This window comes from Oncorhynchus kisutch, linkage group LG29 (genome assembly GCF_002021735.2).
Source record: "Oncorhynchus kisutch isolate 150728-3 linkage group LG29, Okis_V2, whole genome shotgun sequence".
NCBI classification, from domain to species: Eukaryota; Metazoa; Chordata; class Actinopteri; order Salmoniformes; family Salmonidae; genus Oncorhynchus; species Oncorhynchus kisutch.
In genome coordinates, this window is record NC_034202.2 from 40,974,900 (window position 1) to 40,997,696 (window position 22,797).

Here is a 22,797-nt window from a genome sequence, read left to right on the forward strand (position 1 = left end):
TGGTAATATACCTGGGTTGAAGAGAGACAGAACAGGTGGTAGTATACCTGGGTTGAAGAGAGACAGAACAGGTGGTAGTATACCTGGGTTGAAGAGAGACAGAACAGGTGGTAATATACCTGGGTTGAAGAGAGACAGAACAGGTGGTAGTATACCTGGGTTGAAGAGAGAGAGACAGAACAGGTGGTAGTATACCTGGGTTGAAGAGAGACAGAACAGGTGGTAGTATACCTGGGTTGAAGAGAGACAGAACAGGTGGTAATATACCTGGGTTGAAGAGAGACAGAACAGGTGGTAGTATACCTGGGTTGAAGAGAGAGAGACAGAACAGGTGGTAGTATACCTGGGTTGAAGAGAGACAGAACAGGTGGTAATATACCTGGGTTGAAGAGAGACAGAACAGGTGGTAATATACCTGGGTTGAAGAGAGACAGAACAGGTGGTAGTATACCTGGGTTGAAGAGAGACAGAACAGGTGGTAATATACCTGGGTTGAAGAGAGACAGAACAGGTGGTAGTATACCTGGGTTGAAGAGAGACAGAACAGGTGGTAGTATACCTGGGTTGAAGAGAGACAGAACAGGTGGTAATATACCTGGGTTGAAGAGAGACAGAACAGGTGGTAATATACCTGGGTTGAAGAGAGACAGAACAGGTGGTAGTATACCTGGGTTGAAGAGAGACAGACAGAACAGGTGGTAGTATACCTGGGTTGAAGAGAGACAGAACAGGTGGTAATATACCTGGGTTGAAGAGAGACAGAACAGGTGGTAGTATACCTGGGTTGAAGAGAGAGAGACAGAACAGGTGGTAGTATACCTGGGTTGAAGAGAGACAGAACAGGTGGTAGTATACCTGGGTTGAAGAGAGACAGAACAGGTGGTAATATACCTGGGTTGAAGAGAGACAGAACAGGTGGTAGTATACCTGGGTTGAAGAGAGACAGAACAGGTGGTAGTATACCTGGGTTGAAGAGAGACAGAACAGGTGGTAATATACCTGGGTTGAAGAGAGACAGAACAGGTGGTAGTATACCTGGGTTGAAGAGAGAGAGACAGAACAGGTGGTAGTATACCTGGGTTGAAGAGAGACAGAACAGGTGGTAGTATACCTGGGTTGAAGAGAGACAGAACAGGTGGTAGTATACCTGGGTTGAAGAGAGACAGAACAGGTGGTAGTATACCTGGGTTGAAGAGAGACAGAACAGGTGGTAATATACCTGGGTTGAAGAGAGACAGAACAGGTGGTAGTATACCTGGGTTGAAGAGAGAGAGAGAGAGTTTTATTCTTATCATAATTATACATGGGTACATAAATCGACAATGAGACTTTCTAAATGATTAGTACATTTGAATATATTTGAATATGAATGAATAGTATATTTGAATATGAATAGTATATTTAAATGTGAATAGTATATTTGAATATGAATACATATTATATTTGAATATGAATGAATAGTATATTTGAATATGAATAAATCTTATTTTTGAATATGAATGAATAATATATTTGAATATGAATAATATATTTGAATATGAATAGTATATTTGAATATGAATGAATAGTATATTAGATCGTGAATACATCTTATATTTGAATATGAATGAATCGTATATTTGAATATGAATAAAAATCTTATTTTTGAATATGAATGAATCGTATATTTGAATCTGATGTGTTGTATTCTGTCTGTAATGTCCCCCTCTGTGATCAGGGTGACTCCAGGATGCTGTATGGGTCTGATGTGTTGTATTCTGTCTGTAATGTCCCCCTCTGTGATCAGGGTGACTCCAGGATGCTGTATGGGTCTGATGTGTTGTATTCTGTCTGTAATGGTTCCCTCTGTGATCAGGGTGACTCCAGGATGCTGTATGGGTCTGATGTGTTGTATTCTGTCTGTAATGTCCCCCTCTGTGATCAGGGTGACTCCAGGATGCTGTATGGGTCTGATGTGTTGTATTCTGTCTGTAATGTTTACCTCTGTGATCAGGGTGACTCCAGGATGCTGTATGGGTCTGATGTGTTGTATTCTGTCTGTAATGTTTACCTCTGTGATCAGGGTGACTCCAGGATGCTGTATGGGTCTGATGTGTTGTATTCTGTCTGTAATGTCCCCCTCTGTGATCAGGGTGACTCCAGGATGCTGTATGGGTCTGATGTGTTGTATTCTGTCTGTAATGTTTACCTCTGTGATCAGGGTGACTCCAGGATGCTGTATGGGTCTGATGTGTTGTATTCTGTCTGTAATGTTTACCTCTGTGATCAGGGTGACTCCAGGATGCTGTATGGGTCTGATGTGTTGTATTCTGTCTGTAATGTCCCCCTCTGTGATCAGGGTGACTCCAGGATGCTGTATGGGTCTGATGTGTTGTATTCTGTCTGTAATGTTTACCTCTGTGATCAGGGTGACTCCAGGATGCTGTATGGGTCTGATGTGTTGTATTCTGTCTGTAATGTCCCCCTCTGTGATCAGGGTGACTCCAGGATGCTGTATGGGTCTGATGTGTTGTATTCTGTCTGTAATGGTTCCCTCTGTGATCAGGGTGACTCCAGGATGCTGTATGGGTCTGATGTGTTGTATTCTGTCTGTAATGTTTACCTCTGTGATCAGGGTGACTCCAGGATGCTGTATGGGTCTGATGTGTTGTATTCTGTCTGTAATGTTTACCTCTGTGATCAGGGTGACTCCAGGATGCTGTATGGGTCTGATGTGTTGTATTCTGTCTGTAATGTTTACCTCTGTGATCAGGGTGACTCCAGGATGCTGTATGGGTCTGATGTGTTGTATTCTGTCTGTAATGTTTACCTCTGTGATCAGGGTGACTCCAGGATGCTGTATGGGTCTGATGTGTTGTATTCTGTCTGTAATGTTTACCTCTGTGATCAGGGTGACTCCAGGATGCTGTATGGGTCTGATGTGTTGTATTCTGTCTGTAATGTTTACCTCTGTGATCAGGGTGACTCCAGGATGCTGTATGGGTCTGATGTGTTGTATTCTGTCTGTAATGTTTACCTCTGTGATCAGGGTGACTCCAGGATGCTGTATGGGTCTGATGTGTTGTATTCTGTCTGTAATGTTTACCTCTGTGATCAGGGTGACTCCAGGATGCTGTATGGGTCTGATGTGTTGTATTCTGTCTGTAATGTTTACCTCTGTGATCAGGGTGACTCCAGGATGCTGTATGGGTCTGATGTGTTGTATTCTGTCTGTAATGTTTACCTCTGTGATCAGGGTGACTCCAGGATGCTGTATGGGTCTGATGTGTTGTATTCTGTCTGTAATGTTTACCTCTGTGATCAGGGTGACTCCAGGATGCTGTATGGGTCTGATGTGTTGTATTCTGTCTGTAATGTTTACCTCTGTGATCAGGGTGACTCCAGGATGCTGTATGGGTCTGATGTGTTGTATTCTGTCTGTAATGTTTACCTCTGTGATCAGGGTGACTCCAGGATGCTGTATGGGTCTGATGTGTTGTATTCTGTCTGTAATGTTTACCTCTGTGATCAGGGTGACTCCAGGATGCTGTATGGGTCTGATGTGTTGTATTCTGTCTGTAATGTTTACCTCTGTGATCAGGGTGACTCCAGGATGCTGTATGGGTCTGATGTGTTGTATTCTGTCTGTGTGGCATTGTATAATTTGTTTGTTTATTTGCGTGTTTACTTGTGAGTGCGTATTTTTTCCACAATATTTGTCTGATTCGATACTAGTCGGCAGGTATTGTACCTCTGGACTATACGTTGATGTTAATGCTATCATCATATAGAAGGTAGTCAAATTAAACCAAATCTAAAGTTTATTTGTCACGTGCGCTGAATACAACAGGTGTAGTAGACCTCACAGTGAAATGCTGAATACAACAGGTGTAGTAGACCTTACAGTGAAATGCTGAATACAACAGGTGTAGTAGACCTTACAGTGAAATGCTGAATACAACAGGTGTAGTAGACCTTACAGTGAAATGCTGAATACAACAGGTGTAGTAGACCTTACAGTGAAATGCTGAATACAACAGGTGTAGTAGACCTCACAGTGAAATGCTGAATACAAAAGGTGTAGTAGACCTCACAGTGAAATGCTGAATACAACAGGTGTAGTAGACCTTACAGTGAAATGCTGAATACAACAGGTGTAGTAGACCTTACAGTGAAATGCTGAATACAACAGGTGTAGTAGACCTTACAGTGAAATGCTGAATACAACAGGTGTAGTAGACCTTACAGTGAAATGCTGAATACAACAGGTGTAGTAGACCTCACAGTGAAATGCTGAATACAACAGGTGTAGTAGACCTTACAGTGAAATGCTGAATACAACAGGTGTAGTAGACCTTACAGTGAAATGCGGAATACAACAGGTGTAGTAGACCTTACAGTGAAATGCGGAATACAACAGGTGTAGTAGACCTTACAGTGAAATGCTGAATACAACAGGTGTAGTAGACCTTACAGTGAAATGCTGAATACAACAGGTGTAGTAGACCTCACAGTGAAATGCTGAATACAACAGGTGTAGTAGACCTTACAGTGAAATGCTAGAGATGCTCTATACAGTAGAGAGGCTATATACAGTAGAGAGGCTATATACAGTAGAGAGGATATATACAGTAGAGAGGTTATATACAGTAGACAGGTTATATACAGTAGAGAGGCTATATACAGTAGAGAGGCTATATGCAGTTGAGAGGTTATATACAGTAGAGAGGCTATATACAGTAGAGAGGCTATATACAGTAGAGAGGCTATATACAGTAGAGAGACTATATACAGTAGAGAGGCTATATACAGTACACATGCTATATACGGTACACGGGTGTATATACAGTAGAGAGGCTATATACAGTAGAGAGGCTATATACAGTAGAGAGGCTATATACAGTAGAGAGGCTATAACAGTAGAGAGGCGATATACAGTAGAGAGGCTATATACAGTAGAGAGGCTATATACAGAAGAGAGACTGTATACAGTAGAGAGGCTATATACAGTAGAGAGACTATATACAGTAGAGAGGTTATATACAGTAGAGAGGCTATATACAGTAGAGAGACTATATACAGTAGAGAGGTTATATACAGTAGAGAGGCTATATACAGTAGAGAGACTATATACAGTAGAGAGGTTATATACAGTAGAGAGGCTATATACAGTAGAGAGGCTATATACAGACAGCGGTTAGTCAGGCTGATTGAGGTAGTATGTACATGTAGAAGTGACTATGCATATAGTCCTCTGGACTTAGATATGTTAATGACGTGGCGTGTGTTGACCACTCCACCATGGGCAGTGGCATCTGTTTACGTTTACTGTGGGTTCTTTACAACAACATACTGGCTGGACCAATCATCTATCTTTGTTATAACAGTTCCGTTCTTTAAATCGTGTATGAATATCTATATATGTCTAAATACAGTATGTAACAGATCTCTACATGAATGTGTCTCTGAAATCATGCCTCTAGTATGTTGTTGATTTGGGATTGAACTACCTTCCACTACTCATGAAGAGAAACAATGGCTGCATTTTCTTACTGATGGACGCTAATGTAGCAAATATATTTACATGCACATTTTTTATTGTAGGAAATCTTATTAAAACTGTTTAGAAATAAATAAATAACAAATAAATAATAAATAAATAATAAATAAATAAATATAAATAAATAAATACATTTCATTTTGAGGCAATTATTAGATGGGTCGGTAAACCACATCAGTTAAAAACTGATGGGTCGGTAAACCACATCAGTTAAAAACTGATGGGTCGGTAAACTAGATCAGTTAAAAACTGATGGGTCGGTAAACTAGATCAGGTAAGAACAGATTGGTGGGTGAACTAGATCAGTTATAAACTGATGGGTCAGTAAACTAGATCAGGTGAGAACTGATGGGTCAGTAAACTAGATCAGGTGAGAACTGATGGGTCAGTAAACTAGATCAGGTGAGAACTGATGGGTCAGTAAACTAGATCAGGTGAGAACTGATGGGTCAGTAAACTAGATCAGGTGAGAACAGATGGGTCAGTAAACTAGATCAGGTGAGAACTGATGGGTCAGTAAACTAGATCAGGTAAGAACAGATTGGTGGGTGAACTAGATCAGTTAAAAACGGATGGGTCGGTAAACTAGATCAGGTAAGAACAGATTGGTGGGTGAACTAGATCAGTTATAAACTGATGGGTCAGTAAACTAGATCAGGTGAGAACTGATGGGTCAGTAAACTAGATCAGGTGAGAACTGATGGGTCAGTAAACTAGATCAGGTGAGAACTGATGGGTCAGTAAACTAGATCAGGTGAGAACTGATGGGTCAGTAAACTAGATCAGGTGAGAACAGATGGGTCAGTAAACTAGATCAGGTGAGAACTGATGGGTCAGTAAACTAGATCAGGTGAGAACTGATGGGTCAGTAAACTAGATCACTGATGATATTGTTAACTGGCTCTCATAACACTGATGACATTGTTAACTAGTCTCATAACACTGATGATATTGTTAACTAGTCTCATAACACTGATGACATTGTTAACTAGTCTCATAACACTGATGATATTGTTAACTAGTCTCATAACACTGATGATATTGTTAACTGGCTCTCATAACACTGATGATATTGTTAACTGGCTCTCATAACACTGATGACATTGTTAACTGGCTCTCATAACACTGATGATATTGTTAACTGGCTCTCATAACACTGATGACATTGTTAACTGGCTCTCATAACACTGATGAAATTGTTAACTAGGTCTCATAACACTGATGAGATTGTCTGGTCTGTCACGTAGAGTAGAAGGCTAAACTGAAAAACCTCAAAAAGATGGCGGAGCCTCAAAGCACTTCTGTGCTTCTGGGTGTTTATTTATATAGTGAATCCGGAGGAAAAACAGTACTGCCATCCAAAGTATTCATTATGGGACAACTAAAAACAATGCTGCCACATCAACAGCTCAATCCAATATGGTTTCCCCCTTGAACTGAAAGAGAGGCTCCTTTTTTAGGGGAAGCCCCTCCCATCAGAACATACCCAGTGTCACGTCCTGACCTTAGTTCCTTTTTTACGTCTCTGTTGTTGTAACGATTTTCTTTCTGGGAAGGAGAGGCGGACCAAAATGCAGCGTGGTTATTTATAAACATCTTTAATGAAAGATGAAACCGTGAACACTATACAAAATAAGAAAACCTGGTTAAACCGAACCAGTCCTAACTGGTGTAAAACACAGAGACAGGAACAACCGAACCAGTCCTAACTGGTGTAAAACACAGAGACAGGAACAACCGAACCAGTCCTAACTGGTGCAAAACACAGAGACAGGAACAACCGAACCAGTCCTAACTGGTGCAAAACACAGAGACAGGAACAACCGAACCAGTCCTAACTGGTGCAAAACACAGAGACAGGAACAACCGAACCAGTCCTAACTGGTGTAAAACACAGAGACAGGAACAACCGAACCAGTCCTAACTGGTGTAAAACACAGAGACAGGAACAACCGAACCAGTCCTAACTGGTGCAAAACACAGAGACAGGAACAACCGAACCAGTCCTAACTGGTGCAAAACACAGAGACAGGAACAACCGAACCAGTCCTAACTGGTGCAAAACACAGAGACGGGAACAACCGAACCAGTCCTAACTGGTGCAAAACACAGAGACAGGAACAACCGAACCAGTCCTAACTGGTGCAAAACACAGAGACAGGAACAACCGAACCAGTCCTAACTGGTGCAAAACACAGAGACAGGAACAACCGAACCAGTCCTAACTGGTGCAAAACACAGAGACAGGAACAACCGAACCAGTCCTAACTGGTGCAAAACACAGAGACAGGAACAACCGAACCAGTCCTAACTGGTGCAAAACACAGAGACAGGAACAACCGAACCAGTCCTAACTGGTGCAAAACACAGAGACAGGAACAACCGAACCAGCCCTAACTGGTGCAAAACACAGAGACAGGAACAACCGAACCAGTCCTAACTGGTGCAAAACACAGAGACAGGAACAACCGAACCAGTCCTAACTGGTGTAAAACACAGAGACAGGAACAACCGAACCAGTCCTAACTGGTGCAAAACACAGAGACAGGAACAACCGAACCAGTCCTAACTGGTGTAAAACACAGAGACAGGAACAACCGAACCAGTCCTAACTGGTGCAAAACACAGAGACAGGAACAACCGAACCAGTCCTAACTGGTGTAAAACACAGAGACAGGAACAACCGAACCAGTCCTAACTGGTGCAAAACACAGAGACAGGAACAACCGAACCAGTCCTAACTGGTGTAAAACACAGAGACAGGAACAACCGAACCAGTCCTAACTGGTGCAAAACACAGAGACAGGAACAACCGAACCAGTCCTAACTGGTGCAAAACACAGAGACAGGAACAACCGAACCAGTCCTAACTGGTGCAAAACACAGAGACAGGAACAACCGAACCAGTCCTAACTGGTGCAAAACACAGAGACAGGAACAACCGAACCAGTCCTAACTGGTGCAAAACACAGAGACAGGAACAACCGAACCAGTCCTAACTGGTGCAAAACACAGAGACAGGAACAACCGAACCAGTCCTAACTGGTGTAAAACACAGAGACAGGAACAACCGAACCAGTCCTAACTGGTGTAAAACACAGAGACAGGAACAACCGAACCAGTCCTAACTGGTGCAAAACACAGAGACAGGAACAACCGAACCAGTCCTAACTGGTGTAAAACACAGAGACAGGAACAACCGAACCAGTCCTAACTGGTGCAAAACACAGAGACAGGAACAACCGAACCAGTCCTAACTGGTGCAAAACACAGAGACAGGAACAACCGAACCAGTCCTAACTGGTGCAAAACACAGAGACAGGAACAACCGAACCAGTCCTAACTGGTGCAAAACACAGAGACAGGAACAACCGAACCAGTCCTAACTGGTGTAAAACACAGAGACAGGAACAACCGAACCAGTCCTAACTGGTGCAAAACACAGAGACAGGAACAACCGAACCAGTCCTAACTGGTGCAAACACAGAGACAGGAACAACCGAACCAGTCCTAACTGGTGCAAAACACAGAGACAGGAACAACCGAACCAGTCCTAACTGGTGCAAAACACAGAGACAGGAACAACCGAACCAGTCCTAACTGGTGCAAAACACAGAGACAGGAACAACCGAAACAGTCCTAACTGGTGCAAAACACAGAGACAGGAACAACCGAAACAGTCCTAACTGGTGCAAAACACAGAGACAGGAACAACCGAAACAGTCCTAACTGGTGTAAAACACAGAGACAGGAACAACCGAAACAGTCCTAACTGGTGCAAAACACAGAGACAGGAACAACCGAACCAGTCCTAACTGGTGTAAAACACAGAGACAGGAACAACCGAACCAGTCCTAACTGGTGCAAAACACAGAGACAGGAACAACCGAACCAGTCCTAACTGGTGCAAAACACAGAGACAGGAACAACCGAACCAGTCCTAACTGGTGCAAAACACAGAGACAGGAACAACCGAAACAGTCCTAACTGGTGCAAAACACAGAGACAGGAACAACCGAAACAGTCCTAACTGGTGCAAAACACAGAGACAGGAACAACCGAACCAGTCCTAACTGGTGTAAAACACAGAGACAGGAACAACCGAAACAGTCCTAACTGGTGCAAAACACAGAGACAGGAACAACCGAAACAGTCCTAACTGGTGTAAAACACAGAGACAGGAACAACCGAACCAGTCCTAACTGGTGCAAAACACAGAGACAGGAACAACCGAAACAGTCCTAACTGGTGTAAAACACAGAGACAGGAACAACCGAAACAGTCCTAACTGGTGCAAAACACAGAGACAGGAACAACCGAACCAGTCCTAACTGGTGTAAAACACAGAGACAGGAACAACCGAAACAGTCCTAACTGGTGCAAAACACAGAGACAGGAACAACCGAAACAGTCCTAACTGGTGTAAAACACAGAGATAGGAACAACCGAACCAGTCCTAACTGGTGCAAAACACAGAGACAGGAACAACCGAACCAGTCCTAACTGGTGCAAAACACAGAGACAGGAACAACCGAACCAGTCCTAACTGGTGCAAAACACAGAGACAGGAACAACCGAACCAGTCCTAACTGGTGTAAAACACAGAGACAGGAACAACCGAACCAGTCCTAACTGGTGCAAAACACAGAGACAGGAACAACCGAACCAGTCCTAACTGGTGCAAAACACAGAGACAGGAACAACCAAACCAGTCCTAACTGGTGCAAAACACAGAGACAGGAACAACCGAAACAGTCCTAACTGGTGTAAAACACAGAGACAGGAACAATCACCCACAAGATACCTAAAGAATATGGCTGCCTAAATATGGTTCCCAATCAGAGACAACGATAAACACCTGCCTCTGATTGAGAACCACTCCAGGCAACCATAGACTTACCTAGAACACTCAACTGAACACAACCCCATAGACTACAAAACCCCTAGACAAAACAAGACACATAAATCACCCATGTCACACCCTGGCCTAACCAACATAATAAAGAAAACACAGAATACTAAGGCCATGGCGTGACAGTACCCCCCCCCCCCCCCCCCACCCCCAAAGGTGCGGACTCCTGGCCGCACACCTAAACCCATAGGGGAGGGTCTGGGTGGGCGTCTGTCCACGGTGGCGGCTCTGGCGCGGGACGTGGGCCCCACTCCAACACAGTCTTAGTCCGCTTACTTAGCATCCCTTGAGTGGCGACCCTCGCCGCCGACCTTGGCCTAGTAACCTTAACAAAGGGCCCCACTGGACTGAGGGGCAGCTCCGGACTGAGGGACAGCTCGGGACTGAGGGAAAGCTCGGGACTGAGGGGTAGCTCGGGACTGAGGGGTAGCTCAAGACTGAGGGGTAGCTCAAGACTGAGGGGTAGCTCAAGACTGAGGGGTAGCTCAAGACTGAGAGGTAGCCCAAGACTAAGAGATAGGCAGGTTGACGGCTCTGGCAGATCCTGGCTGAATGGCGGCTCTGGCGGATCTTGGCAGACTGGCGGCTCTGGCAGATCCTGGCTGACTGGCGGCTCTGGCAGATCATGGCTGACTGGCGGCTCTGGCTGCTCCATGCTGACTGGCGGCTCTGGCTGCTCCATGCTGACTGGCGGCTCTGGCGGCTCCTTGCAGACTGGCGGCTCTGGCGGCTCCTTGCAGACTGGCGGCTCTGGCGGCTCCTTGCAGACGGGAAACTCTGGTGGCTCATGACAGACGGGAGACTCTGGCGGCTCATGACAGACGGGCAGCTCAGGCGGCGCTGGGCAGATGGTCAGCTTAGGCGACACTGGAGAGGAGGAAGGCTCTGGCAGCGCTGGACAGGCGAGGCGCACTGTAGGCCTGGTGCGTGGTGCCGGCACTGGTGGTACTGGGCCGAGGACACGCACCTCAGGGCGAGTGCGGGGAGCTGCCACCGGAGGGCTGGTGCGTGGAGGTGGTACTGGATAGACCGGACCGTGCAGGCACACTGGAGCTCTTGAGCACCGAGCATTCCCAACCTTACCCGGTTGAATGCTCCCGGTCACCCTGCCAGTGCGGCGAGGTGGAATAGCCTGCACTGGGCTGTGCAGGCGAACCGGGGACACCATGCGTAAGGCTGGTGCCATGTACCCCGGCCCAAGGAGACGCACTGGAGATCAGATGTGTAGAGCCGGCTTCATGACACCTGGCTCGATGCCCACTCTAGCCCGGCCGATCCGAGGAGCTGGTATGTACCGCACCGGGCTATACACCCATACTGGGGACACCGTGCGCTCCACAGCATAACACGGTGCCTGCCCGGTCTCTCTCGCCCTCTGGTAAGCACAGGAAGTTGGCGCAGGTCTCATACCTGGCTTCACCATACTTCCTGTGTGCCTCCCCCCAAGACATTTTTGGGGCTGACTCTCGGGTTTCCTTGCCAGCCGTGTTCCCTCGTATCGCTGGCTCCTCTCTCTAGCTGCCTCTGCTCTCCTAGCTGCCTCCGCCTGTTCCCATGGAGGCGATCCTTTCCCACCAGGATCTCCTCCCAAGTGTAGCAACCCTTGCCGTCCAACACATCATCCCATGTCCATTCCTCCTTGCGCTGCTCCTGCTACCGCTGCCTGTCACCACACCACTTGGTCCTGTTGTGGTGGGGGATTCTGTCACGGTTTTGAGAACCACTCCAGGCAACCATAGACTTACTTAGAACACTCAACTGAACACAACCCCATAGACTACAAAAACCCCTAGACAAAACAAGACACATAAATCACCCATGTCACACCCTGGCCTAACCAACATAATAAAGAAAACACAGAATACTAAGGCCAGGGCGTGACAGTTTTAGTTTGGTCAGAGTGTGAGTTGGGGTGGGCATTCTATGTTTTGTAGTCTACAAAGCCAGCCCGATTACCGTAGCTCTGGTCCTTATCCCAGCATACCCGGAAGCTACAGAGACGGAGAGAGAGAGGAACAGAACCAGACAAACATCAGCTCATCCATAACATTGATAAGTACAATAAATGTTGTTTAAATTAAACTTGCACGCTTGTCTGTATATTCTTTATACCATAACCTGTTACTGACTGAAGGTGAGAATAAAGTGAGTCATGTATGTACTAAGATAGGGACCTTGTGTGTCGACCCGTCATTGTTAACGTAGCTGATAAAGGAGCAGGGAGGCGCGATTAGTTAGTGTACCAAACGCAGCCAGCAGCCAGTGACTACTCCATCACATTACCTTCCTCCTCTCCTGAAGCATCCAGGTGAGCCGGGACAGGTAGTCGTCCGTGACGTTTTCTTTTCCTGCCTTGTGACGGACACAGAACCTGAAGGGCTGGAGCTCCAGATACCACCTGGTCACGCGAGAATTACGGTCCTTCATGGTCAAGGCTCCGTGTGATCCGTGTGCAGATCAAATTCTCTCCCAAGAAGTTAGTAAGTTAGTGCCCACTTTATAGCAGGCACTCCTTCTCGATTGTTGAATACCTGGTTTCCCTGGACAACAGCTTCCGACTCAGGTACAGCAGGGGACGCTCTTCTCCTGGCTCCCCTTGGGCCAGTACAGCTCCAATTCCCACAGCTGAAGTGTCCACCTGTACGAGAAACCGCTTCTGAAAATCAGGGGTTGGAGAACAGGGAAGGAGCACAGGTTTTTTTTCAGTTTCATGAAGGCTTCCTCACACTCCTCAGTCCACTTCACAGGGTTGCTGGCCACCTTTGAAGTGAGGTTGGTCAGAGGGACAGCGATGGTTGAAAACTGCGGACTGAATCTCCGGTACCAACCTGCCAGACCTAGGATGGACTCCACAATGTCCGAACTTCACCTTTACCCAGCTGGTAACCCAGGTACTTTGTCTCCTGTTTCGCCCACTCACACTTCAGGAGGTTAAGCGTGAGACCTGCATCATGGATCTTCCCCAGGACTGCTAAGATGCTGTATGTGCTCCTCCCAGGAGTGGCTGTAGATCATCACGTTGTCCAAGTAAGCAGCACAGCAATCATCACAGTCCTGGAAGTCCATGCAGACACGCAAAGAGCCATCCTTCTTTAGGACAATGACAATAGGGCTGCTCCATTCACTTGAAGATGGCTCAACAACATCCATCTCTATCATGGTGTGGACCTCTTCCTTGAGGGCTACCACCAGCCTCTCAGGCACATGGTAAGGATGATGGCAGAAAGGGTTCTGGTCAGGCTTAAAACAGATGACATGTTCCAGGACTTTGGTTCTTCCTGAAGAGGGCCGGATACTTGCCAAACTGCTGCTTCAGCTCATCTTGCTTGTATTCTTCCAAGTGAGCCAGTATGACTTGTGCTTGTCCTTTCCATGCCTCTGTGACCCCCTCCGACTCGTCCTCTTCTTCTACTCTGCAGACCAGAAATGGGAACATAATTTACCAGAGCCTGGAACACGGCAGGGGCATGGTGAGGCCAAAAAGCATGACCAGATACTCATAGTAGCCACTGACCATTTTGAAGGCGGTCATCCACTCGTCCCCCTCTCACATCCGCACCACGTGGTAAGCATTCCGTAGATCCAGCTTGGAAAACACAGTGGCCCCCTGCAGTGGCTCGAAGGCCAAGGAAATGAGTGGTAGCGGGTAACGGTTCTTAACAGTAATGCCGTTGAGTCCCCAGTAGTCAATGCACGGGCGCAAGGTCTTGTCCTTTTTCTCCTACAAAGAAGATCCCTGCACCGACGGGAGAAGAAGAGTCACGGATAAATCCTGAAGCTATGGAGTCCCCAATGTAGGTCTCCATAGCCTTGGTCTCCGGTCCCGACAGAGAGTACAGACATCCCTGGGGCAGTGTGTTGCTAGGGAGAAGGTCAATCCCGCAGTCATAGGGTTGGTGCGTCAGAAGCGATGTTGCCTGGGCCTTGCTGAACACCTCCCGGAGGGCCTGATACTCCGTGGGGGTGGCAGAGAGGTCCGGGGCACCTTCCGAGCCCCCAGGAAGACATCCCGGGGCAGGTTGCGCTGATTTCATACAATGGGCAAGGCAGAACGGACTGCAGCCCATGATGCCACCCGTAGACCAGTTGATGAGGGGATTGTGTCACTGGAGCCAGGAGAATCCCAAAACCACGAATTTTGAGGAGATTTGATGAGCAAAAATTAAATAGTCACGCTGTGATTCCCTGACCCTTGTGGGTTGATGGGAGTGGTATTATGAGTGACCCGGCCTATAGAGCCCCCGTACAGCGCTCTAACATCCATGGGAAAGGAGAGGGCCTGAGTGGGGATGTTCAGCTCGGATGCCAGTGTCGCGTCCTAAAAGCTCTCATCAGCCCCAGATTCAATGAGGACCCGGAGAGATTTGGACTGGTTTCCCCACAGCAGATTGACATGAAAAGGGGTGCGAGCAAGGGAAGCAGAAAAGTTCACCATATGGCCCACCAGAGTATTCGCTCCTACCATTGAGCCTGGTCTTTTAAAGGACAAGAGGACACAAAATGGACCAAGAGTCCCGCAATACAAACAACTCTTCGTGTTAATCCTGTATTGCCGTTCCACTGGCAACAGCCCAGCTCTGCCAAAGTTGCAAAGGCTCGGGAAGCGGTGACTCTCAGGGGAGGTCAGGAAACCTCGGGTTCTCTCCGCAACGGGACTGGATGATACGGAGGCCAGGTGGTATCCCTGGACGTGCGTGTGAAATCGGCACTGCTAACAGCTGAGTTACTGAGGGGCTCCCAGACAACCCCGGTCATGGCGCTCAGCCAGCGTTTCAACCCCCTCCATAAGAACACGAAGCAATTCCTCGTGCCTACCAATGGTGGCTACTTGGGAGGAGATGGCTTGGGCAGCTCGCCCGGGTCTGCTGGGTCAGTAATGGCCAGTTCATACCATCAAGTTTCAAGGTAAGACCCAGATGTAGACAATGTCGAATTAACAACAGTATTATAGAGTGTGTATTTGGTATATAGTGCATTTTAAAGTGTTTATAGGGTATATAGCGTGTTATTTAGGGTATAAAATGTATTATATAGGGTATATGGTGTACATGCTGCTGCTCCAGTTTCAACTTCCACCTGACTGTGCTGCTGCTCTAGTTTCAACTGTTCTGCCTTATTATTATTCGACCATGCTGGTCATTTATGAACATTGAACATCTTGACCATGTTCTGTTATAATCTCCACCCGGCACAGCCAGAAGAGGACTGGCCACCCCACATAGCCTGGTTCCTCTCTAGGTTTCTTCCTAGGTATTGGCCTTTCTAGGGAGTTTTTCCTAGCCACCGTGCTTCTACACCTGCATTGCTTGCTGTTTGGGGTTTTAGGCTGGGTTTCTGTACAGCACTTTGAGATATCAGCTGATGTACGAAGGGCTATATAAATAAATTTGATTTGATTTGATTTGATATTATATAGTGATTATTGGGTATACGGTGCATTCCATAGTGTGTATAAGTTATATAGTGTTTATATGGTAGATGGCATATGTATATATAATGTATATTGTGTATTATATAGGGCATGTGGGTTATTATATAGTGATTATTGGGTATACGGTGCATTCCATAGTGTGTATAAGTTATATATTGTAATATATAGTGTTTATATGGTAGATGGCATATGTATATATAATGTATATTGTGTATTATATAGGGCATGTGGGTTATTTTATATGGTAATGTATTATATAGGATATAATATGGTTTATACACGGTATGTGTCATGCCCTGGCCTTTCTTTATTATGTTGGTTAGGCCAGGGTGTGACATGGGGGATTTATGCGTTTCGCCTTCTCTAGGGTTTTTGTAGATTTATGGGGTTGTGTTCTTCTAGGTGTTTATGTAGGTCTATGGTTGCCTGGATTGGTTCTCAATTAGAGGCAGGTGTTTATCGTTGTCTCTGATTGGGAGCCATATTTAGGCAGCCATGTTCTTTGGGTATTTTGTGGGTGATTGTTTCCTGTGTCAGTGTTTGTGCCACACGGGACTGTTTCGGGTTTTCACGGTTCTTGTTTTGTAGTTGTGTTCATGTTTAGTGTCTCTTATTAAAGAACCATGAACTTCAACCACGCTGCGTTTTGGTCCGCCTCTCCTTCACAGGAAGAAAGCCGTGACAGTATATGGTGTGTTATAGAGGGTATATGGTGTGTTATACAGGGTATATGGTGTGTTAATAGGGTATATGGTGTGTTATATAGGGTATATGGTGTGTTATACAGGGTATATGGTGTGTTATATAGGGTATATGGTGTGTTATACAGGGTATATGGTGTGTTATACAGGGTATATGGTGTGTTAATAGGGTATATGGTGTGTTATATAGGGTATATGGTGTGTTATAAAGGGTATATGGTGTGTTATATAGGGTATATGGTGTGTTATAAAGGGTATATGGTGTGTTATATAGGGTATATGGTGTGTTATAAAGGGTATATGGTGTGTTATACAGGGTATATGGTGTGTTAATAGGGTATATGGTGTGTTATATAGGGTATATGGTGTGTTATACAGGGTATATGGTGTGTTATATAGGGTATATGGTGTGTTATAAAGGGTATATGGTGTGTTATACAGGGTATCTGGTGTGTTATAGAGGGTATATGGTGTGTTATAGAGGGTATATGGTGTGTTATAAAGGGTATATGGTGTGTTATACAGGGTATATGGTGTGTTAATCGTGTATATGGTGTGTTATATAGGGTATATGGTGTGTTATACAGGGTATATGGTGTGTTATAAAGGGTATATGGTGTGTTATAAAGGGTATATGGTGTGTTATACAGGGTATCTGGTGTGTTATAGAGGGTATATGGTGTGTTATAGAGGGTATATGGTGTGTTATACAGGGTATATGGTGTGTTATACAGGGTATATGGTGTGTTATACAGGGTATATGGTGTGTTATACAGGGTATATGGTGTGTTATATAGGGTATATGGTGTGTTATAAAGGGTATATGGTGTGTTATAAAGGGTATATGGTGTGTTATATCGGGTATATGGTGTGTTATAGCGGGTATATGGTGTGTTAATAGGTATATGGTGTGTTATAAAGGGTATATGGTGTGTTATAAAGGGTATATGGTGTGTTGTATAGGGTATATGGTGTGTTATATAGGGTATATGGTGTGTTATATAGGGTATATGGTGTGTTATAGAGGGTATATGGTGTGTTATATAGGGTATATGGTGTGTTATAAAGGGTATATGGTGTGTTATACAGGGTATATGGTGTGTTATATAGGGTATATGGTGTGTTATAGAGGGTATATGGTGTGTTATATAGGGTATATGGTGTGTTATAAAGGGTATATGGTGTGTTATACAGGGTATATGGTGTGTTATACAGGGTATATGGTGTGTTAATAGGGTATATGGTGTGTTATAAAGGGTATATGGTGTGTTATACAGGGTATCTGGTGTGTTATAGAGGGTATATGGTGTGTTATATAGGGTATATGGTGTGTTATATAGGGTATATGGTGTGTTATAGAGGGTATATGGTGTGTTATAAAGGGTATATGGCAGGACATAGAATCAATATAAAACCGCTGCTGTCACTCAAACCTTTTTCCATTAGCTGATTGGTTGGCTCTAGGGTCTGACAGCATCAATCAAGGCTCTGGTCACTGACAGCATCAATCAAGGCTCTGGTCACTGACAGCATCAACCAAGGCTCTGGTCAGCATCAATCAAGGCTCTGGTCACTGACAGCATCAATCAAGGCTCTGGTCCCTGACAGCATCAATCAAGGCTCTGGTCACTGACAGCATCAATCAAGGCTCTGGTCACTGACAGCATCAATCAAGGCTCTGGTCACTGACAGAATCAATCAAGGCTCTGGTCACTGACAGCATCAATCAAGACTCTGGTCACTGACAGCATCAATCAAGGTTCTGGTCACTGATAGCATCAATCAAGGCTCTGGTCACTGACAGCATCAATCAAGGTTCTGGTCACTGACAGCATCAATCAAGGCTCTGGTCACTGACAGCATCAATCAAGGCTCTGGTCACTGACAGCATCAATCAAGGCTCTGGTCAGCATCAATCAAGGCTCTGGTCACTGACAGCATCAATCAAGGTGGGCTCAATTATGAGTTAATCAATATCTTCAATGCCAGCCGCCAAATTATAAAGCTGAAAGAGTGTGTATGTGTTTGTGTGTGTGCATTCGTGCGTGTGTGTGCAGTTTAGTGTAGAGATGTATGACTCATCCCCCAATCATGTGACTCATCAATCACTGCAGTTCCTGTCGTTTGCCCAAACTCTCTCGTTCTCTCTCTCTTTCCCTCCCTATCTTTCTTACTTCTCTCTCCCTCGTTCTCTCTCTCTTTCCCTCCCTATCTTTCTGACTTCTCTCTCCCTCGTTCTCTCTCTTTCCCTCACTATCTTTCTGACTTCTCTCTCCCTCGTTCTCTCTCTCTTTCCCTCCCTATCTTTCTGACTTCTCTCTCCCTCGTTCTCTCTCTTTCCCTCACTATCTTTCTGACTTCTCTCTCCCTCGTTCTCTCTCTCTTTCCCTCCCTATCTTTCTGACTTCTCTCTCCCTCGTTCTCTCTCTTTTCCCTCACTATCTTTCTGACTTCTCTCTCCCTCGTTCTCTCTCTTTTCCCTCACTATCTTTCTGACTTCTCTCTCCCTCTTTCTCTCTCTCTTTTCCTCCCTATCTTTCTGACTTCTCTCTCCCTCATTCTCTCTCTCTTTCCCTCCCTATCTTTCTGACTTCTCTCTCCCTCGTTCTCTCTCTCTTTCCCTCCCTATCTTTCTTAATTCTCTCTCCCTCGTTCTCTCTCTCTTTCCCTCACTATCTTTCTGACTTCTCTCTCCCTCGTTCTCTCTCTTTTCCCCACTCTGTTTTTTGTTTTTCTTCCTCCCTTTATATAATGTTTACATACCCTACATTACTCATCTCATATGTATATACTGTACTCTATACCATCTATTGCATCTTGTTTACATACCCTACATTACTCATCTCATATGTATATACTGTACTCTATACCATCTACTGCATCTTGTTTACATACCCTACATTACTCATCTCATATGTATACACTGTACTCTATACCATCTACTGCATCTTGTTTACATCCCCTACATTATTCATCTCATATGTATATACTGTACTCTATACCATCTAGTGCATCTTGTTTACATACCCTACATTACTCATCTCATATGTATATACTGTACTCTATACCATCTACTGCATCTTGCCTATGCCGTTCGGCCATCACTCATTCATATATTTGTATTTTATGTACATATTCTCATTCATCCCTTTACACTGTCTATAAGGTAGTTGTTGTGAAATTGTTATGTTAGATTACTTGTTGGTTATTACTGCATTGTCGGAACTAGAAGCACAAGCATTTCGCTACACTCGCAATAACATCTGCTAACCGTGTGTATGTGACCAATAACATTGCTAACCATGTGTATGTGACCAATAACATCTGCTAACCATGTGTATGTGACCAATAACATCTGCTAACCATGTGTATGTGACCAATAACATCTGCTAACCATGTGTATGTGATCAATAACATCTGCTAACCATGTGACCAATAACATCTGCTAACCATGTGACCAATAACATCTGCTAACCATGTGTATGTGACCAATAACATCTGCTAACCATGTGTATGTGACCAATAACATCTGCTAACCATGTGTATGTGACCAATAACATCTGCTAACCATGTGTATGTGACCAATAACATCTACTAACCATGTGTATGTGACCAATAACATCTGCTAACCATGTGTATGTGACCAATAACATCTACTAACCATGTGTATGTGACCAATAACATCTGCTAACCATGTGTATGTGACCAATAACATCTACTAACCGTGTGTATGTGACCAATAACATCTACTAACCATGTGTATGTGACCAATAACATCTACTAACCGTGTGTATGTGACCAATAACATCTACTAACCATGTGTATGTGACCAATAACATCTACTAACCATGTGTATGTGACCAATAACATCTGCTAACCGTGTGACCAATAACATCTGCTAACCATGTGACCAATAACATCTACTAACCATGTGTATGTGACCAATAACATCTACTAACCATGTGTATGTGACCAATAACATCTGCTAACCATGTGTATGTGACCAATAGCATCTGCTAACCGTGTGTATGTGACCAATAAGATTTGTTTTGAATTGATTTGTTGTCTCTTTCTGATGTTCTCTCTGGACATAGAATCAATATAAAACAGCTGCTGTCACTCAAACCTTTTTCCATTAGCTGATTGGTTGGCTCTGATTGGTTGGCTCTGATTGGTTGGCTCTGATTGGTTCTGATGTTCTCTTTCCCTCTACCTCGTTTTCTTCCTCCTTCTTTAATATTGTCTTTTCTCCAGTTTTTTTCTTCTTCAGATTCGCATATTCTTTCTGAGGATAGATTATGACAACCCCTACTTAGACTGCCTTTACACGGGCAGCCCTGTTCTGGAAGCCAGAAGAACTCCGTTCATATAGTGTTGCATAGGTATACAGATCCTCTGTTCTCAGTTCCCAGAGGTCTGCGGGACGGATGGTTGTCATTCTTCGTCTCTAATCAGGGACTGATTCAGACCTGATACACCACAGCTGTGTTTAAACGGGGCAGCCCATTTCTGATCTCTCTCTTCCACTAATTTGTCTTTTGAACAAAGACGAAAGTGTTGGTAACCAGTTTATAATAGCAATAAGGCACCTCGGGGGTTTGTGGTTTGTGGCCAATATACATTGCATCGTGCGCAAGAACAGTCCTTAGTCACATGATTGGGGGATGAGTCATACATCTCTACACTTAACTGCAGAGGGCCTCACACACATACACACACACACTCACACACACACACACACACACACACACACACACACACACACACACACACACACACACGCACGCACACACACACACACACACACACACACACACACACACACACACACACACACACACACACACATACACACACACACACTCACACACACATATTGAACTTTACTGTGCAATACAAAACTCTAATGTGCATCAAACTGTCCAAAAATGCATTAAAAAACAGAACTTTAATAAAATAGTTGCTTTTATTTTTTCTTCTTAAAGCAAAACTAGTCATGGGTCATGCTGTTATGTACACGTTGCACAGAAGGGCATTTATTTCACATGAACTGTACATCTTACAAGCCCGAAGGAGATATGGTCACGACAACACAACAGTCCTTTCACAGGACGGAGCCTTTCTCTGGCCCCCGAGTTTTACATTCTCACTTTTTTTAGATCACAATTGAATCAGAGAAACGAACACGTATTTCTCCTCACTGGATTTTTTAAAGTTTTTTTTGTAAAAATGAATTTTTATTTTTTATTTTTTAAGTAGAAAGACGTGCAGATTTATCAGGTCAAGTTCTCACTCATCCTCTCCTCCTCTCCCCTCTTCCTCTCCTAGCTCACCCTCCTCTCCTCCTCTCCCCTCTTCCTCTCCTCCTCTCCTCCTCTCCCCTCTTCCTCTCCTCCTCTCCTAGCTCACCCTCCCTCCTCCTCTCCCCTCTTCCTCTCTTCCTCTCCTCCTCTACCCTCTTCCTCTCCTCCTCTTCCCTCTTCCTCTCCTCCTCTCCTAGCTCACCCTCCCTCCTCCTCTCCCCTCTTCCTCTCCTCCTCTCCCCTCTTCCTCTCCTAGCTCACCCTCCCTCCTCCTCTCCCATCTTCCTCTCCTAGCTCACCCTCCCTCCTCCTCTCCCCTCTTCCTCTCTTCCTCTCCTCCTCTCCCCTCATCCTCTCCTAGCTCACCCTCCCTGCTCCTCTCCCCTCTTCCTCTCCTCCTCTTCCCTCTTCCTCTCCTTCTTTCCTAGCTCACCCTCCCTCCTCCTCTCCCCTCTTCCTCTCTTCCTCTCCTCCTCTACCCTCTTCCTCTCCTCCTCTTCCCTCTTCCTCTCCTCCTCTCCTAGCTCACCCTCCCTCCTCCTCTCCCCTCTTCCTCTCCTCCTCTCCCCTCTTCCTCTCCTAGCTCACCCTCCCTCCTCCTCTCCCATCTTCCTCTCCTAGCTCACCCTCCCTCCTCCTCTCCTCTCTTCCTCTCTTCCTCTCCTCCTCTCCCCTCATCCTCTCCTGGCTCACCCTCCCTGCTCCTCTCCCCTCTTCCTCTCCTCCTCTTCCCTCTTCCTCTCCTCCTCTCCTAGCTCACCCTCCCTCCTCCTCTCCCCTCTTCCTCTCCTCCTCTCCCCTCTTCCTCTCCTAGTTCACCCTCCCTCCTCCTCTCCCCTCTTCCTCTCCTCCTCTCCTAGCTCACCCTCCCTCCTCCTCTCCCCTCTTCCTCTCCTCCTCTCCCTCCCTCC